This window comes from Eleutherodactylus coqui, chromosome 4 (genome assembly GCF_035609145.1).
Source record: "Eleutherodactylus coqui strain aEleCoq1 chromosome 4, aEleCoq1.hap1, whole genome shotgun sequence".
Lineage (NCBI taxonomy): Eukaryota > Metazoa > Chordata > Amphibia > Anura > Eleutherodactylidae > Eleutherodactylus > Eleutherodactylus coqui.
Genome location: NC_089840.1, coordinates 219,051,205 through 219,073,284, shown reverse-complemented (window position 1 = coordinate 219,073,284; position 22,080 = coordinate 219,051,205). Strand labels below are relative to the sequence as shown.

General features: G+C 46.2%; 1 protein-coding gene across 3 annotated transcripts in view; it reads right to left on the bottom strand.

Annotated features, from left to right (window-relative positions):
* SGMS1 (sphingomyelin synthase 1) overlaps positions 1–22,080 on the bottom strand; it is a 257,624-nt gene that overhangs the window by 36,513 nt on the left and 199,031 nt on the right. Inside the window, exon 1 of one of the 3 annotated variants that reach the window (XM_066600772.1) lies at positions 7,502–7,780. The exons of the other annotated variants lie outside the window; for them this stretch is intronic. The gene's annotated coding sequence lies outside the window, so the exon portion shown is untranslated. Of the gene's footprint in view, positions 1–7,501; positions 7,781–22,080 lie in introns of those variants that run through there. 3 annotated transcript variants of the gene reach the window in all.

The following is a 22,080-nucleotide window of genomic DNA, read 5'->3' as shown; positions in this document are numbered from 1 at the left end:
TTTTAGCCCAAACTAAAAAATAGATTTAAAAGGAATCTGTCACCTACTTTTAGCCCTATGAGCTAACTTTAAGGGCTAAACAAAGGTGACCTGCTGAGTCGGGGGTTCGCAAGAGACTTCTGGCGTTGATGGGGAAGACAAGTATAAGACATCCCTGGATTCAGCCCATAAACGTAGCTCATAGAGCTAAAAGAAGGTAACAGTCTCTTTAAATTGAAGCATAATATGATATATAACAAGGAAGGACTTCTATAACTACCTTCTGGACTTCTGGCTTTGGCTCAAAAAACTGCAGCAGGATTTTCCCCCCAAAAATAGTTGTGTGAGAATACCTACACACGGGCGAGTGCGATACGGGGCCACGAAACTTGGCCCCACATCATGCTCGCCAACGTGCGTTTTTACACCAATGAAAGGCATTTTTCTGGCAAAAGCGCCTCTCATCACTTCGGTGAAGTAGCGATTCTTGGTGCGGCTTTCGAGCGCGTATGAGGATTGGCAAGTATTTCCTATTGTTTTCAATGGAAAACCTTGCATCGCCCTGCAGGCGACGTGTTTTACGATCCCATTGAAAACAATGGGCGAGGAGTTTTGAAGAATGCAAAAAAAATATAGGACTTGGAGCGATTCCCCCCCTCCCCCCTTTTCAAAAAAAGTAACCTGGATGGAATGGACCCTTTCATTTTTTGTTTTTTTTAGGCTGCCTTCACATCTGCGGTCGGGGCTCAGTTATCCTGCTCTGTTCGGGGAGCAGCAAAGCAGAATCCCCTGGCCGAATAGGTCTATCTTATGACAGAACTGAACAGGCCAAACAGACCCCTTAGACTATAATGGCGTCCGTTCTGTTTACGCTCAGTTGGCCGGCATGTTACCAGAAGACAAAGTGCTGCCTGCATGCAGAGCTATTTCTTCTACTATTCTGTGCCGAATCTGTGAGGGAACCTGTGAACGGAGCTTCCAGCGCAGGTGTGAACTCTGCCTAACATTGTACGCTATGAGGCGATGCTACAGAAGGATTCGCTTTGTGTACGGTACGCCATGGCTGCACATGTGCGGTTCTAATATACAGCTACAGGTCAACCAAACTAAAACACAAATCCATTAAGAAATGGATCATAGCGGCTATCTAACTGGCATATAGCAGCTAACCATCCCTTTTTTTTTTACTGATCTGTTAGCTTCAGTTTGCATCAAGAAAGAAAACTGAACTAAAGCAAACAAAGCATTCACTTTTACTGAAAAACCATTGAAATCAATGGGGGAAAAAACAGATCAGTTTGTTTCAGTTTCACTTCTGCTCCATACTACCTACTCTACCTCCTATAGAAGTCAATGGAGTTACTCAAACAGCGAAGCCCAGCGAGCCATGCCGTTTCCATCAGACTAGCCACCTCGTCTTTAGTGGTCTTTCTGTCTTAGCCATGTTTAGCTGACATGGTAATACCCCTATAATAGGAAAGGGTCTTTACCCTTTGCAAAAAGCTTCCTATATTCCAGAGCCCTCACCAGAAGTGTGATGAAGAGTACAAGAGGTAGTGGATGTCTTACACGAGACGTAAGAAGAGAGTTCAGTTATGCCATGGACTAAGCCTTTAAGCATCTTATGATGCATTATAAGACATGTGACTCCTTGCAGAGCCTGTGCAATACAGAAGAAGAAAATCAGGACGGGTTAAGATGACAAATGCTGTTACACAACTGCCAAGACATACTTCTTCCCTAAATACACTTGGAAAGTAAGTGTTAACCTATGGAAGGGTGTAATGCTCCTGTAATGGTACCTTGTACTATGCCTGGGTGCAACGTCACTACTAGGATCGCCATCTGTATAGTCCAAAGGTGACGCCCGCAGGCATAACACACACATTAGGCTACGTCATTACTCCGAGAAGGAATTGTTTCAGCTTGGCTTAATAGAGGGGGAATTTCTTTATGGAGGAGCTTTAATAAAGAGGGTAGAACTTCTCCCATGAAACTCTGTGTGTTATCCACGACCAAAATCAATTTCGGCAAACACAAATGCGGAAACAATTGTGTATTATGTAACATAACCCTGCCTACTAAGAGAATACCTACAATGTAGCGGCTCTTGTCCGGGAATTATCCATTGTATTCAGCCATGTTTAAACATTGGAACAGATATAATGGAGTACCGGCTGTACAAATGTGTCCGCAAGTAAACAACCCACTATTCCCATGAAGATCTGCCAACGCATTGCAGCAGATGGAAATTAACGTGGTTCTCCACCTTGGACAGTCCTTTGTCGTTAAAAGGGGTGGCGGGACCGTAAGCCGACGGGGACATCCAGCCGCAAGGTCAAAACCACCGCAGGGGAAAATAAGCATTACACGCTACCCACTGAACTCATCGGGCCGGCCATGCAATGCGCACACAGACTTATGGGCCTTACTGGTTGATAGAAGGGGTCCTTCTAGACATTCCCTTTTACTCTTAGAACATGGTATTTCTGTAGAAGAGCCGCTGTCCGATACCTCGTGGGAAAGAAAAGGAAATATCCACCGTGCTGGTTCCCACAGACGGGATTGTCAGTGCATCCCATATACAAACTGGCCCCTAAAGACTGCATGGTGTAATATTACTGCCAAGTACACTACAATATACCAGTATATGGCCAACTTTCAGACTGATTTTCCAACATGGTGGCGCCATATAAAAAGGGAAGGATCACAATGGGCTATATAGAATAAATATAAGCAAGGCAAAACTTATAGGTAAAATTAGAAGATTAAAAAAAGGGGTCTTTGTTACTGCTGCGTGTGGACCAACAAGTCCTTGGCAGTGCGGACCCGGCCCTGTGGGCTGCCTTTCATCTCATCTCATATCCTTATAAATGCCAAGTAGTAGAAATTTGCACTTGAATCTCGTCAGTCTTCCCTGACTAGTTCCAGCAAACGCCTATCTAGTCAATCAGGTTGGTGCTGATGTGATCACCAGAAACCTCCATTACTACAAAAAAAAAAAAAACAGTCAACAGTAATTAGTGTGCAATCAATCTAGGATTGCCAACGAATCCAAACCATCCTTTCTTGAAGGAGCAGTCAAGCACTGGAAGTCCACTACTCCAAATCCTTCCTGCATCAGCAGACACTGATTGCATGCCGATGTGGCCACGTTCAATGCATCTAATGTGGATCTCCAGGTAGCAAAAAGATCTCCATTAGGCCTGATGTCCACAGGCATGCATGGATTCTGCATGGGGAATTCCGCATGGAATCCACCCGTGCCCATGGCCGATGATCCTGCAAACCTGTCCGTGTCTTGAAGTTCTGTACTACGAATGTGTGTGGAAGTGACTTTTTTTTTTTTAACTCCTGCTTTTCCCGTGGAACCTGCCGCCCGTCCGGCTTTTATTGAGACTTCAACGGAGGCCGTCCATGCAAAAACTGCAGTAAAATGGAGAACACTTTGATCTTTCATCTGCAAGCGGAAGCCGCAATTAGTTTTCGCTCTTGTGCATTAAAAACCATTTTTTCATAGTATGCTATGGAGGTTTATTGCTGCGGAATCCGGAGCAAACATCCGCCCGTGGACATAAGTCTATTACTATGAGCTACACTCCCATTGAACAGAAAAACCAGGATGATCCGCTTGCATCCACCAACTGTTGTGCAGCGACCAACAATGAGGTTTCGGGCGTGCAATGAAACTAACACTGGTGGAAATTTACACCTAGACAGTGGCAGAAAATGTATTAAACTTGGATCAAAGTATCTCCCATATGAAGAATTGAAAATGACAAAGTGTGTGTATTAGTATGCAAATTATGGGGTCCCTTGTTATGCAAAATGCTACATTGTGTTAGATAATAAGCTGCAAAGTGTGTTATGCAAGTGGCCTATTACATGGAGCGATTCGCTCAGATATTGGTAACCTGAACGATAATCTGTGTAAACGCCTACAGAATGAACACTAATTTGTCGCGCAGGCATAAAAGCCAGGCGATGATCGGCCCGTGTAAACAGACTGTTCATCTATGATCGACGGCCTGTTTGCTGTGAATGGAGGGGGGCGGCCGGAAGTGATCTCCAGCGCGCTCCACCTCCCTTCACTGAGCGATTACTGTTGGGAAGACTGTGGGACGCTGAGGGCCCGACAGTCGGCCCGTATAACAGGACCCCAAGAAGGTCCTTCTTTGTTGACAAATTGACGCACACACTATTGTGCCCGGAGCGGACTGGTTACCTAGCACACGCTGAAAACCATTTAATTACCTTTAGCTTCAATAGGAAATTTTGCATGTGGGATAGGAGCCAATGTTCACAAGGTCATTAATTAACTAGATATCAGATAGAAAAGCCTTAATACTAAGGGCCGGATTCACATCTACGTTGGAGCCTCCGGTCAAAAGTTCTGTCGCAGATCAAACTCAAAAAAGCGGAAGAAAAAGTCCTGGCATGTATGGGAGGACAGTATGACAAGTTTAGTATATTATTGGGTCCCATCATTCAGGCAGCCGGGCTTGGTCTCCACTGCAGGAGGTCGGTGGGAAGCTTTCAGTAGCATCAAGCAGTCCTCCATTTTTTCACAGACCTACTCTATAATTTATTAGGATTGCGATTTCAAAGACGTCCGGACACGATGATGTCACTATACAAGATTATTAAAAGAAACGTAACTTATTTTGGATATCGGAAAATTGCCAAAAAACTGAAACCTGGACAGACATCAAATAAGTGCTGGCAGAGCAGCAGGTATTACCCCTCAACCATTTAAATGGGTTTTCTGGGACAAACTTAAAGGGGTTGTCCCGCGCCGAAACGGGTTTTTTTTTTGTATTGAATTAGTATCCTGCAGAATGAGTCTATATAACAAGTTTCAAGAACAGTGTGGACACATCAGTATTGTTAGAGGGGTATCCCCATTTCAGACTTATGGATATGTCACACAGGTTTGCTAGGTGCAGACCCCAGAGGTGACCCAGCACCGATCTCCAGATCTTATCTTCCCCAATCCGTGGCCAAGAGTACGTAGCAGATTCCGCACATGGGAGGCCCCCAGTGGATGCCAGCTGTGAGGCTGTCAAGTAACTATATTGCGTATGACTGCAGAGGCTCGCAGGCGGTCATGCGCAGTACTTGTTTTTCTTTGTATTTCCTGCGACGATGTGGGTACCCGCAGCCCATACGCAATTTTAATTGCGTATGGTCTGCGGGTTGCATGCATCCACTGACATCAATGGAGGCCATCCGTGCGAATCTGTGATAATATAGAGCATGCTGCGGTTTTTCTTCCTCTCGCAGGTATGAAGGAAAATTCTAAGCTACACGGCTTTTAATGCCCGCATTTTACCATGGATTGTCTGTGCGAACGGCGATTGTGGAATCCGCAATTCAAATCTGGTCGCATTAGACCGTCTTACACGGTTTCTATTATTCCTGGAAGAGCAGGTTTAAAGGGACGCAGTCAGTAAAACTCCATAAACGATACTGTTCCGGGTGTTGACGGCGCAGCGGAGGGTTGTGGGGTTTTATTTACTCACTTGTTCTCCGCGATGACCGAACGCGTTCAGATAGCGCCCGCATAGCGGTGTGAAAAGTATCAAGCTATCTTATAAACTTCCAAGTTTTCAGCTCACATGCGGACTTCACAGAAGGGGGGTGGAACGAGTACAACAATCTTTGGCTCCCGGCACCATAACTTAGTTTATGTCCTTTAATACAAAACTTGCCAAGTTTATTTACCCATTGCCAAAAAACCCTTTAATGGCGCGATCACATGTTGCGGAAATGCTTTACGGTTTTTCTCTGCAGTGGAAACATTTACTATTAAACTGAAGGGGATAAAAGCAAATCCTGTACATATGTAAAGGGAAAAACACTGGATTTTCTGATCTAACTGTTCTGTAAGGCTGGGTTCACACAGGGCGGAATGACCGCAAGGAAACTCCGCCCGCAGCGCCTAATCCTGGGATCAGCCAGCAAAGTGGACAAGATTCTGCAAAAATCTCATCCACATGCTGCAGCCAAGCCGCATGAAAACGGACATGCAGCGCGGAATTCAATTCTGCAGCATGTCAATTCTTGCAGAAGTTCCACGGCATTCCCGAGACAGTGTATATAGGCCGGTCTCCTGTGACTGGATTTCAATTGCCGATTTTGCCAGTGTATGATCTGCGGTAATACACAGGCAATCAATTGCATTGACTTAGGCTGCCTGTCATGGGCGTTAATGCATTGTGCTCCCCGTGGCGATAATCTTCCTTACGTGATCGGAACATCCTTACGTAGTTCCGCTCACATTAGCAGGTTGGAATTGCGTAATCTGCAAGCAAAAAATAAAGAGCAGCATGTTCTATTTTATATAAGTGATAGAGTCCATTGTTCTATATTTTATGGGCTGTGGGTATCCGCGTCATTGCGTAGCGCCGGGAAATATAAACAAAAACCAGGTGTGCTGCGCATGACTGCCTGCATGAGGACGCGGGCAGGCGCAGCGGCTGTATGCAAGGTCATGGCCGGGCTCGCAGCGGGTTCTGCTTACGGCCATGAAAGCCCGGCCTAAAGGTGACATCAGTTGGGCTTCCTGAGAAGCGGCTGTAATAATCCAATGCACAAAACCACCTTTGTAAAAGTTTTTTTTTTTTTAGTTTTTTTAAACAAGGTAATGAGGACGGCCTAGGAATACGGAGATGATGCCCTGCGCCTCCAGGCGGGTGCAGTCAGAGGCTTTGGTTTGGGCCGATACTTATCTAAAGAGTTACCTCAACGTGGAGCGACTATTCACAGTCGCTACAAAAGCTGTTAAAGCCAGCTTAACGGTAAAAACGGATATAATCCGTTACAGAAACACGCGTCTGCATATAATAAATGGCGTGATCCTCTACAAACAATTGGCGTATATAAAGTCAGGGTCCGTTTTATGCCACTGTTTGCATACCGCCACCCCATCCCAGGATTCCACAGGAGAGACGATTAGCGACGTACCATCTTAGGATTAACCCCTTCCTGTGGCGGCTTATCTTCCCACGGAGACTTCTTAGTCATCGACTCGGGATACCAGTTCTGTTTCGTCCCACCCTGCACAATCATTATTCTTCTTGCAAACATTTCTTGACTATGTAACGTAAAGCCGACACTTCACGAGGCGACGTAAACAAAACCGCTTCCAAGAACCTCGTGGGGGATGAAAATATTCCTGTCAGCGCAGCCCGTGCCGTGTCGCCACCACGCCAAAGTGTGAACCCTGAAGAGACTTTCACCCCGTTCCCCAAGCGGTCACCTCAGGTTACGCCTCGCTTTCAAGTGAATTAAAGCCTCAAAAAAATGGCAATATGCCCAAAATTTACTGGACGGTAAACAGAAAGTAATACAATTTAGCTCCAGCAAGTATTTTGCGCGTCACCCCAGTCATTAGAGAAGAGCAAGGACTTTCCAGGACTTTTAAGTAAACTAGGACAAGAAGCAGTCATAAAGTATAGCCTATAAATAATCTAAGTTAATTAGCACTAGGTTTAGGAAGCAAATAAAACCTGTGACAGACCTGAGGTAGAACAGGCAGATGTTGTCCTCGGTGGGACTCGAACTCACGACTGCGGAGGTCGAGAAAGTTAGAGCAAAACCTGATGACGTCACAGCCCGGCTCTCTCCGAAGCTTTCCCCGTAGGGGGGCTTGATTCTGTGGTGAGTGTAGCCGTCCCAGCAGTGCTGGGAGTTGTAGTCCCACAAGTTGTAGGCACACAGCCGTCCACTCCCCGTCCCGGCTGCAGTCAGACGGCGCCCCGTGCCGCTCGCTCCACAACTTGGTGGGCAATGTCTGTGAGGGAAGGAGGAGGCGGAGGGCGGGAGTCCCGGGCCAGAGCCTATGGGAGAGCCGCGGCCTGCAGGCCTATAGTAATGAGCGGGGAGGCGGGGGGTGTGCTCTGCGCGGTGGACAGGGTGTGGCGCGCTCACTTCTCCTTCGGTGTACACAGTCGGCATGTGAGGGGGACCGCATACTGACCCCGGCCGTGGACTAGCACTCCCCAAGCGGTCGAGTGTAGAACTGACCTCAGCATGTGGCCCCACAAGTTACCTCAGCGTGTATATACAAGTGTGGCCCCACAAGTTACCTCAGCCTGTATATACAAGAGTGGCCCCACAAGTTACCTCAGCCTGTGTATACAAGCGTGGCCCCACAAGTTACCTCAGCGTGTATATACAAGTGTGGCCCCACAAGTTACCTCAGCCTGTATATACAAGAGTGGCCCCACAAGTTACCTCAGCCTGTATATACAAGAGTGGCCCCACAAGTTACCTCAGCATGTATATACAAACGTGGCCCCCGAAGTTACCACAGCATGTATATACAAGCATGGCCCCACAAGTTACCTCAGCCTGTATATACAAGCGTGGCCCCACAAGTTACCTTAGTCTGTATATACAAGCGTGGCCCCACAAGTTACCTCAGCCTGTATATACAAGCGTGGCCCCAAAAGTTACCTCAGCCTGTATATACAAGCGTGGCCCCAGAAGTTACCTCAGCCTGTATATACAAGCGTGGCCCCAGAAGTTACCTCAGCCTGTATATACAAGCGTGGCCCCACAAGTTACCTTAGTCTGTATATACAAGCGTGGCCCCACAAGTTACCTCAGCCTGTATATACAAGCGTGGCCCCAAAAGTTACCTCAGCCTGTATATACAAGCGTGGCCCCAGAAGTTGCCTCAGCCTGTATATACAAGCGTGGCCCCAGAAGTTACCTCAGCCTGTATATACAAGCGTGGCCCCAAAAGTTACCTCAGGCTGTATATACAAGCGTGGCCCCAGAAGTTACCTCAGGCTGTATATACAAGCGTGGCCCCAGAAGTTACCTCAGGCTGTATATACAAGCGTGGCCCCAGAAGTAACCTCAGCCTGTATATACAAGCGTGGCCCCAAAAGTTACCTCAGGCTGTATATACAAGCGTGGCCCCAGAAGTTACCTCAGGCTGTATATACAAGCGTGGCCCCAGAAGTTACCTCAGGCTGTATATACAAGCGTGGCCCCAGAAGTTACCTCAGGCTGTATATACAAGCGTGGCCCCAGAAGTTACCTCAGCCTGTATATACAAGCGTGGCCCCACAAGTTACCTCAGCCTGTATATACAAGCGTGGCCCCACAAGTTACCTCAGCCTGTATATACAAGCGTGGCCCCACAAATTACCTCAGCCTGTATATACAAGCGTGGCCCCAGAAGTTACCTCAGTCTGTATATACAAGCGTGGCCCCAGAAGTTACCTCAGGCTGTATATACAAGCGTGGCCCCACAAGTTACCTCAGCCTGTATATACAAGCGTGGCCCCACAAGTTACCTCAGCCTGTATATACAAGCGTGGCCCCACAAGTTACCTCAGCCTGTATATACAAGCGTGGCCCCAGAAGTTACCTCAGTCTGTATATACAAGCGTGGCCCCACAAGTTACCTCAGCCTGTATATACAAGCGTGGCCCCACAAGTTACCTCAGCCTGTATATACAAGCGTGGCCCAACAAGTTACCTCAGCCTGTATATACAAGCGTGGCCCCACAAGTTACCTCAGCCTGTATATACAAGCGTGGCCCCACAAGTTACCTCAGCCTGTATATACAAGCGTGGCCCCACAAGTTACCTCAGCCTGTATATACAAGCGTGGCCCCACAAGTTACCTCAGCCTGTATATACAAGCGTGGCCCCACAAGTTACCTCAGCCTGTATATACAAGCGTGGCCCCACAAGTTACCTCAGCCTGTATATACAAGCGTGGCCCCACAAGTTACCTCAGCCTGTATATACAAGCGTGGCCCCACAAGTTACCTCAGCCTGTATATACAAGCGTGGCCCCACAAGTTACCTCAGCCTGTATATACAAGCGTGGCCCCACAAGTTACCTCAGCCTGTATATACAAGCGTGGCCCCACAAGTTACCTCAGCCTGTATATACAAGCGTGGCCCCACAAGTTACCTCAGCCTGTATATACAAGCGTGGCCCCACAAGTTACCTCAGCCTGTATATACAAGCGTGGCCCCACAAGTTACCTCAGCCTGTATATACAAGCGTGGCCCCACAAGTTACCTCAGCCTGTATATACAAGCGTGGCCCCACAAGTTACCTCAGCCTGTATATACAAGCGTGGCCCCACAAGTTACCTCAGCCTGTATATACAAGCGTGGCCCCACAAGTTACCTCAGCCTGTATATACAAGCGTGGCCCCACAAGTTACCTCAGCCTGTATATACAAGCGTGGCCCCACAAGTTACCTCAGCCTGTATATACAAGCGTGGCCCCACAAGTTACCTCAGCCTGTATATACAAGCGTGGCCCCACAAGTTACCTCAGCCTGTATATACAAGCGTGGCCCCACAAGTTACCTCAGCCTGTATATACAAGCGTGGCCCCACAAGTTACCTCAGCCTGTATATACAAGCGTGGCCCCACAAGTTACCTCAGCCTGTATATACAAGCGTGGCCCCAGATACTGTACCAACACGGCAGGCACCATTCTGTTAGTTTAACCCTTTCATGACCGCAATACCCCTTTTATTTCCCCCTTTTTTTACCTCATGAATAGTACAAAGTTCTAAGTGGAATAAAATGGAAAAAAAAAACGACATTCCGCCATCTTTTGTTGCGTCTTGTTTCTACGGTGTACAAACTGCAGCAACAATGACCTGATAACTTTATTCTCTGAGTCGGTACGATGACTGCGATACCAAACTTATGTAGGTTTTTTTTTTGCTGTACTTTTTTTTTGAAAGATATTTAATTTTTTCAAAAACATTTTCTGCCGCTATCTTTGGCGCGCAATAATTTTAACATTTTTCCGTCCACGTAGCTGTGCGAGGGCTCATTTCTTGCGGTACTTCCTGTAGTTTGCGGTAGTACCAATCTGGAATACATACAACTTTTTGATCACTTTATATTGCATTTTTTCTTGGAGACAGAATGACCAAAAAAGCACATTTCTGGCTTCCTATTTTTCTTTTTTTAGACAACGTTCACCGTGCGGGGTAAATAATGCGTCACTTTGATAGATCGGACTTTTACGGACACAGAGATACCAAATATGTATTTTTGTTTTCTGATTTTGATTCTTTTCTTTAGTCTAACCAATGACCTCTAAAGCACAGATCATTAATTACATCTTACTGGTGGATGATCCGCAGTGTTTCCGCCCTATACGTTACATAAACCTACCCTTATAGTGCTCAGTCAGCGCGCGGTTTGTAACAGTGATTGTGAAATAGTTGCACAATCACTTTTGTTAATAGCGAGCCGACTGGATTAATTGTATAGGCAGATTTCCAAAAATTACAATATAACGACAATTGGATTACATTATTCCCCATAACTGGGAAACCTTACGTGGCAGAAAAAAACAATATCATATTTGAATTCAGCGCACTAAAGTTACCATAAGCCGCCTATCTGCTTATCTAAGTGTAGTCATTCCGTCTACAGGCACCCTTACGTGCGACAGCCAATAGCAACTGCAGCAGCTGACAGGGGGGAGGAGCTCCCTGTTACCTGTCGCAACACCGCAATGCGATCACAAGGTACCAATGGGTTCTCATGGCAGAAGGAGACCTGACAAAGGCGCCTCAGTGTCTCCCATGTTAGGCTGCACGCACACAGGCGGATTGCGGAATCCGGAGCAGGCATCCGCCTCTGGATTTTGCAACACATACCGCCCATAGCATGCAATGGAAAAACGATTTTTCTTGCACACGAGCAGAAATCAGTTCTGATTTTCCGCTTGCAGAGTAAAAAATCGCAGCATGCTCTACTTTTAGGCAGATTCCATACAGACGGCTTCCATTGAAGTCATTGGAAGCCGTCCGACCTGTGGCCCTTCCGCATTCACCTTTGCGGAAAGGTCGCAGTGTCTGCATTATCGCCTAGTGATGGTGCAGCAAAATCTGTACTGCGCATGTGTGCCGGCCGGACCACCAGATTAGGAAGATTCCGGTCAGCACACAGGGTCACCGGCCGGGCACAGGGTTGGATTCCTCTGCGGGATCCTGCATGCGGAATCCGACCAGTTCATCTGCAGGCGGCCTAACTCCACCAGAGTCGAATCGGCTGACATTACAGGCATTGTGTAGATGCATTATGCAAGTATTAATTTATAAAATACTTAATTATCCTAATTATCGCATCTTCAAGTTCTCCTGGGGGAGTGTAAAACAAAAAAAAAAGTTCAATAAAAGTTTCATAGAAAAAAAAAATCCAATTACAAAAAAATACACTTTTCCCTACAAAACCCTTTTTATATGGATAAAATACAAAAATATAAAGCTAAAAAAGAAAGTAACATAATCATAAGTATTACCACTTTTATAAAGACCCAAAAATATATTTTAATTTATCGCGCATGGCGAACGCGGTAAAAATAATTTTTAAAAAACACAGCCAGAATCGTTATCTTTCGTTTGTTCGCCTCCAAAAAAAAATGCGATGAAGAGCCAGCGGAAGTCACATGTACCTCAAAATGGTAACAACTAAAAACTACAACTTTTTCTGCAAAAAAACAAGACCTCACATAGCTCGTTACTGGAGGAGAGGAAGTAGACTCATAGATAAGCCGATTTCCTGGAAGTCTATATGATACCACCTGAGATTACCTCCTCCTGATAGTACAGGAAAAACACAGGGATGTTGAAAGCCCCCACCCTCCTCAGACAAGGATAGGAACCAAAACTGCAGAATACACGTTGGCAAAAAATATATATATATTTGCAGAGACTTCCCGGAAACCAGATTACCGGTGAGCCCAATTACTCTTATCCCAGTCGTCTCTATGACAGCACCACCAGAGAAGTACCAATGAAACTAAATTAGGAAGGGACTACTGCGGAAAGGACTTTGTGTCCGAAGGTCAGGTCGTCAGTTGCCGGAACATCCAGCCTGTAATGTTTGGTGAAGGGATGTCATTTCTTCCACACGGCCGCTTTACATATCTGACTCACAGAAGCGGAGGCCTGTTCTGCCCATGGAGTGGACATGGCTCTAGTAGAAGGGGCTTTAAGGCCCTCAAGATTTGGTTTATTGAAGCTTTGTATGCATTAACATCACCCAGATGAATCCATCTGAAAATGGAGCTCTTGGACGCTTTTTTTTCACTCGGCCGAAGAATTAAATGAATAAAATTTTCGTTATGCCTCCACCGGCTTGTGGATTTAAAGTACCGGAGAACTGTTGTTCGAACATTGAGACAGTGGAAACTACGTTCTTAGTCATTTTTGGGGGTAGCAAAGAAGGAGGGGATTATGAGATCTATGAAAAGATGATGCTACCTTGGGTAAGAACAAGGGGTTTCATTTACAACTTTATTCTCAGTGACCCCACAAAATTGCTCCTGAATTGATAAAACCTGAAGCTCACTCTTCCTGCTGTGGTTATGGCAACTAGAAAAACCCTTTTTCGTGTTAAGACTCTAATTGAAAAGAAATCTAAAAAGGTTCAAAGGGAGCCGAAGCTGAGGCTTTAAAGACCCAGTGCAAATTCCAAGATGGAAATAGATTCTTAATTCTAGGTTTTAATCTGCCGCTTTCAGAAACCTAGAAATCCATGTGATCTGAGAGCGTTGTATTGTAAAAAGCACTGAGTGCTGCTATCTGGACCCTTAGGCCTCATGTCCACGGGGAAAATCAGGCCCGCCGCAGATTCTTCATGCAGAATCCCGCAGCGGGTCCCTCCTTTCCCGCATACATGAGGCCTAAAAAGAATTACTTACCTGTCTGGACACTGCAGATTTTCCCTCCGTCGCGGATGGATCCTCTTTCTTCGGCCCAGCAGATGCGCTCGGCGCGTGCACTCTATTTTTTTATTTTTTTTTAAACTCCTGCTCTTCCGCGCCGGAGAGCAGAAATTCAGCTGCGGGTGTGCCGCGGATCCTGATGGCTTCCATAGGCTTCAATAGAAGCCTGCGGGAGCCCCGCACTAAAATGGAGCATGCTGCGGGTGTTTTCCTGAACACGCAATCCGCGCCTCAGGGGAAAATGACATCCGCAGGTATTTATTGGTGTCCAATGCATCCCCATGGGGCGCGGATCACTTGTTCACAGAGGCAGACAGTCCAAAATTTAGTATAAGATGCCATTCACAGTTTAGACTGTGGGCGTCTTATCCCTATGGGGTGCGGATCACACTGCGGATTTTAAATGTTATTTTAGCCGTGGACATGAGGCTTTAATGTGCTAGGGGAAAGGCCCATGTCCAGTCCATCTTGAAGAAAGTCAAGAATTAAGATTTGGAGTTGAAGATTGGAGCCTTGTTTAGCCACACCATGATGCAACTTTTCCCCACACTTTAAAAGTAAATCTAGTTGGTAGTATCTTTTCTACTAGACAGCAAGGTTTGGATCACCCTTTCTGACAGGCCCTTCCCTAAAAGTATGAAATTTTCAGTGTCCATGATGATACATTTTGATAGGTTAATGGAACCTAGGTCAAAAAATCTAGAAGGGTTTGAAGATGTACCATTTCCTGGATGCTCAAGTTCTGCAGAAGAGAGAACCGTCTCCTCGTGGGCTGAAACGAGACTACAACAATCAAAGGACATTTTTCGTAAATAAGGGGAATAGGAGGAACTAGAGGAAATGAATATACGTACTAGCTTGTGGCCCCAATTCTGTGTCAACGCATCCACTGAAGTAGGATTATCTCATGGATTGAGGGAGAAAAATTTGTGATTTTTTTTCTCGTTACAATGAGATCTATTTGAGGGACCTCCCATTTGTTTATCAAGCTCTGAAAAACTTCCTGGGAAAGAGACCCCACTCCTGGACCCAGTGTTTGGCGACTGACAAAATCGGCCTCTGGATTTAGGGTTCCTTTCAGGTGACTTCCTGGGATGGGGAAAACATGCTGCTCCACCCAACTGTATATCTTTTGCATGCAGCACTTTAGAGAAGTAAGCCTTGTTCCTCCTTGGTGGCGAACAAAGGCTACTGCTGTGATATTGTCAGAGAATATTTTTAAATGTCGATTCCTGCTACTGTCTACTGACTTCTAACAGGCTTTCCATATCGCATAAGGTTCTCTGAAATTTGAGGACTGATGCTTGATGTTCTGAGACCAAGTTCCTTGGTAATAAAGGTTGCCTATCGGAGTCGCCCAACCAAAACATCTGGCGTCTGTTGAGATCTGAATCGCAGGATCTTGGAACCAACTGTCCCTCCTCGTCAGATTTTTGTTCGATAGCTTTCAGCGTAGAGACATTTTACAGTATTCCCCGTATTACCATCTTTTTTGTCTAATGAAGTCTCTTTCCTATCTGAGGCAAAGAAATGCGTTCTGGAGGGTTCTTGCATGGAACTGGGTCTGTGCTACTGCAGGGGTGCAACAGGTTAGTTTGCCTAGAAGGGACATAACTTATCACATAGAACAAGTCTTTAGTTTCAGAAAGCTTTTGATCTGAAGCAGAATGTTTTGTATTTTGTCTGCAGGCTTATTTCCATCTGCTTCCTGTCTTTTATACTGACCGCCAGTATTCGATCACTGGAGCGCTGCTATGCCACTTCCCCCTTCCTCAACCCATCCACCGAATAGTGGTCAGCCCTATTCTCATTTGCACAAGGAAAAACTAGAAGCAATGGGATGAAACTGAAAGGGGGGAGACACAGATTAGATATTAGAAAATACTTTCTGACAGTGAGGGTGATCAATGAGTGGGGCAGATTACCACGGGAGGTGGTGAGCTCTCCTTCAATGGAAATCTGGAGGCTGGATAGACATCTGTCTGGGATGATTTAGTGATCCTGCACTGAGCAGGGGGTTGGACCAGATGACCTTGGAGGTCCCTTCCAAATCACGTCCCCACACGATGTTCAGCATCAGAGCACCACACTTACTTCGATCATGTGAGGCAGTAAGCCACGCCACGTGACGTGACAACACTAGCACAAAATGCCATGTCAGGGCACACAGCAAGTGCATGCTTAGGAGGAGAGCCAGGAGTGTGGCAGCAATGACCGTTGCCGTCCTACACTTAAGACCTCCCTGGGCTGCACTGAAGACATCTTTAAATCGGGGCGAACAGCCCTTGAAGCGTCGCGTGGAACAGCAACTCCACCCCCAATCAGGAAATAAAAAGAGTATTCTTCTTGGCCAGGAACTCCTGAGAGCTCCCAGCAACCTCTCTGGATACCTGCCTACTGCCAGGACAGGAAAGTCACTGAGGAGGTGGTGCTATAAACCGATCTGCGTTTCCCTGTCCTATCAGGAGGAAGCAATCTCAGGTAGGGCAGTCACAGAGACAACTGGGGAAAAATACAAACGCTATGGATCTTGGAATGTGGCAATTTAATGGTAGGCTTTAAAAAAAAAAAAGTTTTTATTGTGCTAAAGTAGTAAACAATAAAAAAAAAAACTGTATAAACTTGGTATCGCAGTAATCAGGCTGATGCAGATAAGAATGTTATTTCTACTGAATGGTAAACACCGTGAAAACAAAGGCCAAAAAATAGTGGCAGAATTTCCCAGAGCTTTTTTCATCTCTCCCAAAACATTTCTCAAACACATTATATGTTCCCCAGAGTGGTGCCATTAAAATAAACAACTCGCCCCACTCAAAAACAAGCCCTCACACAGCTAAGTGTTAGGACTCTTGCAATACGCCAATGAAAATCACTTGGTCAGTGAAGCACAAAATAGGCCAGCCACTAAGGGGTTAATGTGAGGAGAGCCGCAGCACTGATTTATACCGTTTCCAGAAGAATTACTAGGGTCTTAAAAGTTTAGGGGCACAATACTCTAAAGCATAAGCCGCAATACACACGAAGAAGTTACTTCTGGGCAAATATGTACCAAATACCACCACTATAACAGGACCAAATATTACCGCCATACAGTTGTTAAAAAGGGTCTTCCAGATACCCATATTCTCAGGATAGGTCATCACTAGCTGATCGGCTGGGATCCCCATCGGTTAGCTGGGAGAAATGCTAGTTGCACTTGCGCATCTCGCAACGCACAGAACTTGCACAGGAAATTTACCGGTGTTAATACAGCCTAAGGGCTCGCTCATACGACCGTATGCGTAAAACCCTGTGTGGGTAACGCAGCATTGTAGCGGTCTGTGTGAGGGCTCATGAGCCGGCTATCACATGTATGGCAGTGGGCGCACTGCACATGACAGCGTACCTCACACAGGGTCATGCACAGTGTAAATTTTTTTTTTATTATTCCCGGCTCTGTTTCATAGCGGGGTGGCGTGTGTATCGCCGCTCATACGCAATGTGTTGCATATGGACAGTGTTGCATACACTGCCCATAGAAAAGAATAGGGCTCACGCTGCGTGGTACGCGGTGAGATAGAGCATGCTGGGATCTTTTTCACGCCCAGTGTTTATGCGCTAATGTAAACGGATTAATCAAAGTCCATGCATTTTCATTGACTCCATTACCCGCGTGTCACTCGACCGTGCACTGCGCAATTACAAGCCTAAATCATGGTCCTGTGAATGAGCCCTTAGAGTGCTTTCACACAGGCCGAAAAAGCCCGTAGGACACATGGCCAGCTGCGGTAAAATCCACAGCAAAACTTGCAGGGCTAACTATGGATTTCGATGCAGAGCTGAAAACGGCCTAAATCTCCCTGCAGTTCCGCATTAACATCCACAGTTAGGCCTGCGCATTTTGGTATGAAAATTCTGCAGCGGTAGAATAGGCTGTGAGTTTTGGTGCATATTGCCATCTAATTGCGGTCCGAATGAAAGCACCCCTACACAAGGCTTCGTGCCAGTCTTCACTAGCTCTCCGAGGTAATACATTTCAACTTTTAGGCCCAATGCACGTGGACGGATTTTTGCTGCTGAATTCGCGGCCAGACGCCTGCTGCGAACTCTGCAGCAGTGTCCGCCCATAGCATACAATGTAAAATTATTCTTCCACACACGAGCGGAAATAACTCCGCTCACGGAGGAAAAATCGCAGCATGCTCTATTTTTGTGTGAGACCCGCACTGATGGTTTCCATTGCAGTCAATGGAAGCTGTCCGTCCCGTAGCGATTCTGAAATGTCAATTTCCAAACCGCAGCGGATCTGCATCATCACCGGCGCAACATTCTCTGAACAGCGCGTGTTCGGCAGCGGCACGCCAGCCGGCAGATCAGCAGTGCATCCGAGAAAGGTCACTGGCCGGCACAGGGTCGGGTTTCGCTGCGAGATCTCGCAGCCGGAATCCGAACCCAGCCATGTGCATGCGGCCTTAGCCTGTGTTCACACTTGAAATTTTTGTTGAAAAACAAAGGAAAAAATGTGTTTTTCAAAAACTGCACGCATGGTTAAAGACCACATGTGTATCTGAGAAACCGCATACGTTTTTTTTGTTTTGTTTTGTTTTGTTTTTAAAGCATGCACTAAAAAAAAAAAAAAAAAATGCATGTAGGATTTGTTAATCACAAGCGATTTCTTTTTTTGCTACAGTCAAAAATATAGCAAAAAATGCCTCCGGGTATGTTCACATGGGCTGGAAATGCTGCATAAATTGCCTCGCTGCTAAATTTAAGTCAACTGCATGTCAATTTATGTTGCAGATTTAGACTGCACTGTTAAACATGGGGGGGGGGGGAGATTCATGAAGAAACCACATCAAAATCTGCAGCATTTGTCACGGATTTGCTGTTGATTCCATTGTGGAATATCTGCAGTACGTTCACATGGGCAAAGTCGGCAGCAGATATTTCTGTGGTTGCATTTGTAAATCCGTGTATGGATTTAGTCTGTTTCAGTGGCAGATTTGCTGATGCAGAATCTGTGTCAAAAAGTAGTGTGTCCATTTTTTCCTCCGTGATGCGCCTTTAAAATCTGCACGTGTAAAAACCCACACCGCATGGGCGCACAGTTAGCCACAGATTCTACATCACATCCGATGTGGACTCATCCTGTGAACGTAGTAGTACAGTGAATGGAAGTTACAGAAATAGACACGCTCGCTGCTCGGCCATTTGCGCAACTCATACGGAAGCTAAGGAAACGTTGTAGAGCAGTCAGTTTATTGGTCCGTAACCACAACTGCCACGTCCAAGCATGGCTGAGATGGAAACAACCCACTAATAGGGTGCTGACTAGAGATGAGCAAGCAAACTCGGTAACACGATATACTCGAGAGAGCATCGGCTTTTTCGAGTACCTGCTGCCTCGTCCCTGAAGATTCGGGGGGGCCGCGGGGGTTACAGAAGGGATCAGGAGGGAGAGAGAGAAGGATCTATCTCACTCTCCTCCTTGCTGCCCAGTGCCGCCCCCGACCCCCCTGAATCTTCAGGGACGAGCCAGCAGGTACTCGAAAAAGCCGATGCTCTCTCGAGTATATATATCGCCTTATCGAGTATGCTCGCTCATCTCTAGCGCTGACCCATGTTCTTGCATGGGCACCCCAATACTCCTGATGTAGAGCTTATTGCCAGGTTGCACCTCAACTTGCAGGTTCATCTCAGCAGTTAGTGGTAAATGGCGCTAATGGCGGCCGCTAGAGCTGGAGTACTCTCCAGAGGAGCAGCAGAATGCATCAGACCTATTTCAGCTAGATTATCCAACTGGCTATGCTTCTTCGCATATATAAATATCTACTAGTTGCATTCCACTACCAATTAGAAGGGTGCAGTTTCTTCACAGGCGGCAGATCTGTCTCAGATATTTCAGTGACTCACAGTGGATGACACGTTGCAGATCTCCGTCATTATACACACGAGGCAATGTGCGCAATGTAAAGGGAAGTCACCCATTTGTCTGAATCCGGATGCTGCACTCCTTATCAGCAAGATAAATGTCACACAATAGATACAAAGTAACGAGTTACGTATAGTTACAGGAAGCCACAGACCTTCAATTTCTCTCTGACCGGATATCAAGCCTAAAGGCTGAGTTACTGCCTGTCCACGGGCGTTGCGGTATCCCGCGGCGAATCTCCGCCACGGGAGCCGCCGCCGGGGAGCAGGAGCCAGCTGACGGATCTCCGCAGTGACCCTATCTGACAGATAGGCTCACTGCGGAGAATCGTAGCAATTCGCAGCATGCTGCGATTTGCCGGCCGTGAGCGGAGAATCGCTAAGATTTTCCACTCGTGGATGGGGTGGCGGCTGCACTTTCCATAGCAACGCTATGAAAAGTGTGCACTGCATTCCCCCTGGCCGGATTATCGCTGCAGAGATGCAATGCAAAAACGCCCGTGGACAGGAGGCCTACACACAAATGACGGCTTTTGAGAGATCATCCTTGTGTGTGAATGTGTGCTCATCGTGCACACTTCGTCCATCGCTGAGTTCAGCTCCGCATAAAAGCCATCATCCCTGATAAGAGGGGCCGCATGCAGAGTTCTCTGCTCCTCCTTTGTTTGGAAAGGACACAGGAAGTTCAAGAGATGTAATTTATCACACCCTGATTGGGTAATCCACCTCTTAATTAATTACTACGACTTGCTATAAAACTCAAATAAACAAGGACAAATGAAACAGGGAAAGATGCAACTTGCAATTAAACTGAACCAGCGCTCAATTCACTTTCAATGGGACTGCTGAGCTACCCGAGCAGCACCCACTTGAGTATTTCCGTCAGCCCCATTGAAATGAATGGAGCGATGACTTTGGCCAGCGCTCCATTTGAATTGACGTCACTGCAGGGAAGAAGCGACCCCCGCAATGTCAGCAGAGTTAATCTGTGGATAGGGGAGAACTTGAAATTCTAGTACAACCACTTTAATATTTCATACAAAGTATCTACCAAGTAAATACCAACCAGAATACGGGTAATATATAGCAGCTATGAAGGGAAGCCATCCCTCAGCCTGACACGGAGTCAGATGATAACAAGAAGTCAAATAACATTTAGTGGTAATGGAGATGGGAAGAGGAGCAAGGAAAGCACCCAGATAATAATGTGCAGAAACAAATAGGAGGACAGCTGCGTTCAAGGACAGTTGGTGTGATGTGTGACTCAGTAGGAGAGCAGATCAGCTCCGCTCGCCGCCATGTAATCACAGCACAGACACAACAGTGATGGAAGCACAGCATTAGCCAACTAATATACAAACCCCATCTTCATTCGGTCTTCATGCAGGATTGGCACACGGGAAGGAGCTGCGTAACACGTATGTTCCTCAACGTCTAACATAACTATTTATATATATAGGCAAACACTGACTGCATGAGACATAAGGCATTACTGCAAAAAGAATCGGGACCAGGCACTTTTCAGCCAGACTATGTAGTTGTGATATAGTTTTATCCCCACTTGCGACCCATCTCCATGAGTCAGATTGGAGAGAGTCACTAAGAAGCAGTAGCTCTTGCTGTGGTGGATTTGGGACGTCGATGTATTACATGAACTCCTATGCATCTGAATGGCCACATACAATACTACAAAAATGCAAACCGCAGAAAGATTGGGCATGCCGCGATTTTTTTCTCTAGCAACATTGCATGAGTAAAAAAAACCCACAAATTTGAACATAATTCTGCGTTTTTACTCACTCTCGCATCGCTCAAAAAACGTGCGATTTTCTCGCAAGCATGAAGGCGCCCATACACAGGTGATGTAGTTATCATCATTGCCACAGGTGTTCTTCCTATGGGATATCCTTAAAAAAACATGACCTGTTAAGAGGACTGGTGTCGAGAAACACTGACTTAAGCTGGGCTCACAAGGGGCGGACAATGCCTTCAAATTAAGTAAGTTTTATATAGGGGGAAAAAAGTTGTTTTTATGTGCCTGTCATCAGCGCTACAGCACAGTGGAGGTGGAACCAGATAGCTCTGACCTGTGTAGTGGCCGGCATGGATATCGGTAACTGCAGGGGCAGCTCCCATTAAAATCAATAACAGCTGCAGTTACCAGCACCACCCACTACCCAGGGGACGGAGCAATCTGCTTCATACACTGTGTTGTTGCGCTAATGGTGGGTGCCCGAAGAGCTCATCGGCAGACCCTAGCCTACAACCTATTGATAACCTATATCCGGAGGAGGGAAGATCATCATTAAAAATTGCAACAGAAAATAATTTTTTTTTTAATACTTACTTTGGACTTTTTTCTCTTTTTTTTTTATTTTTTACACACTGTCTCTAGTCTCCCTTCGGACACGGTGCAATCACTTAATCACTTATGCAGAATAATTGCTTTGGAATA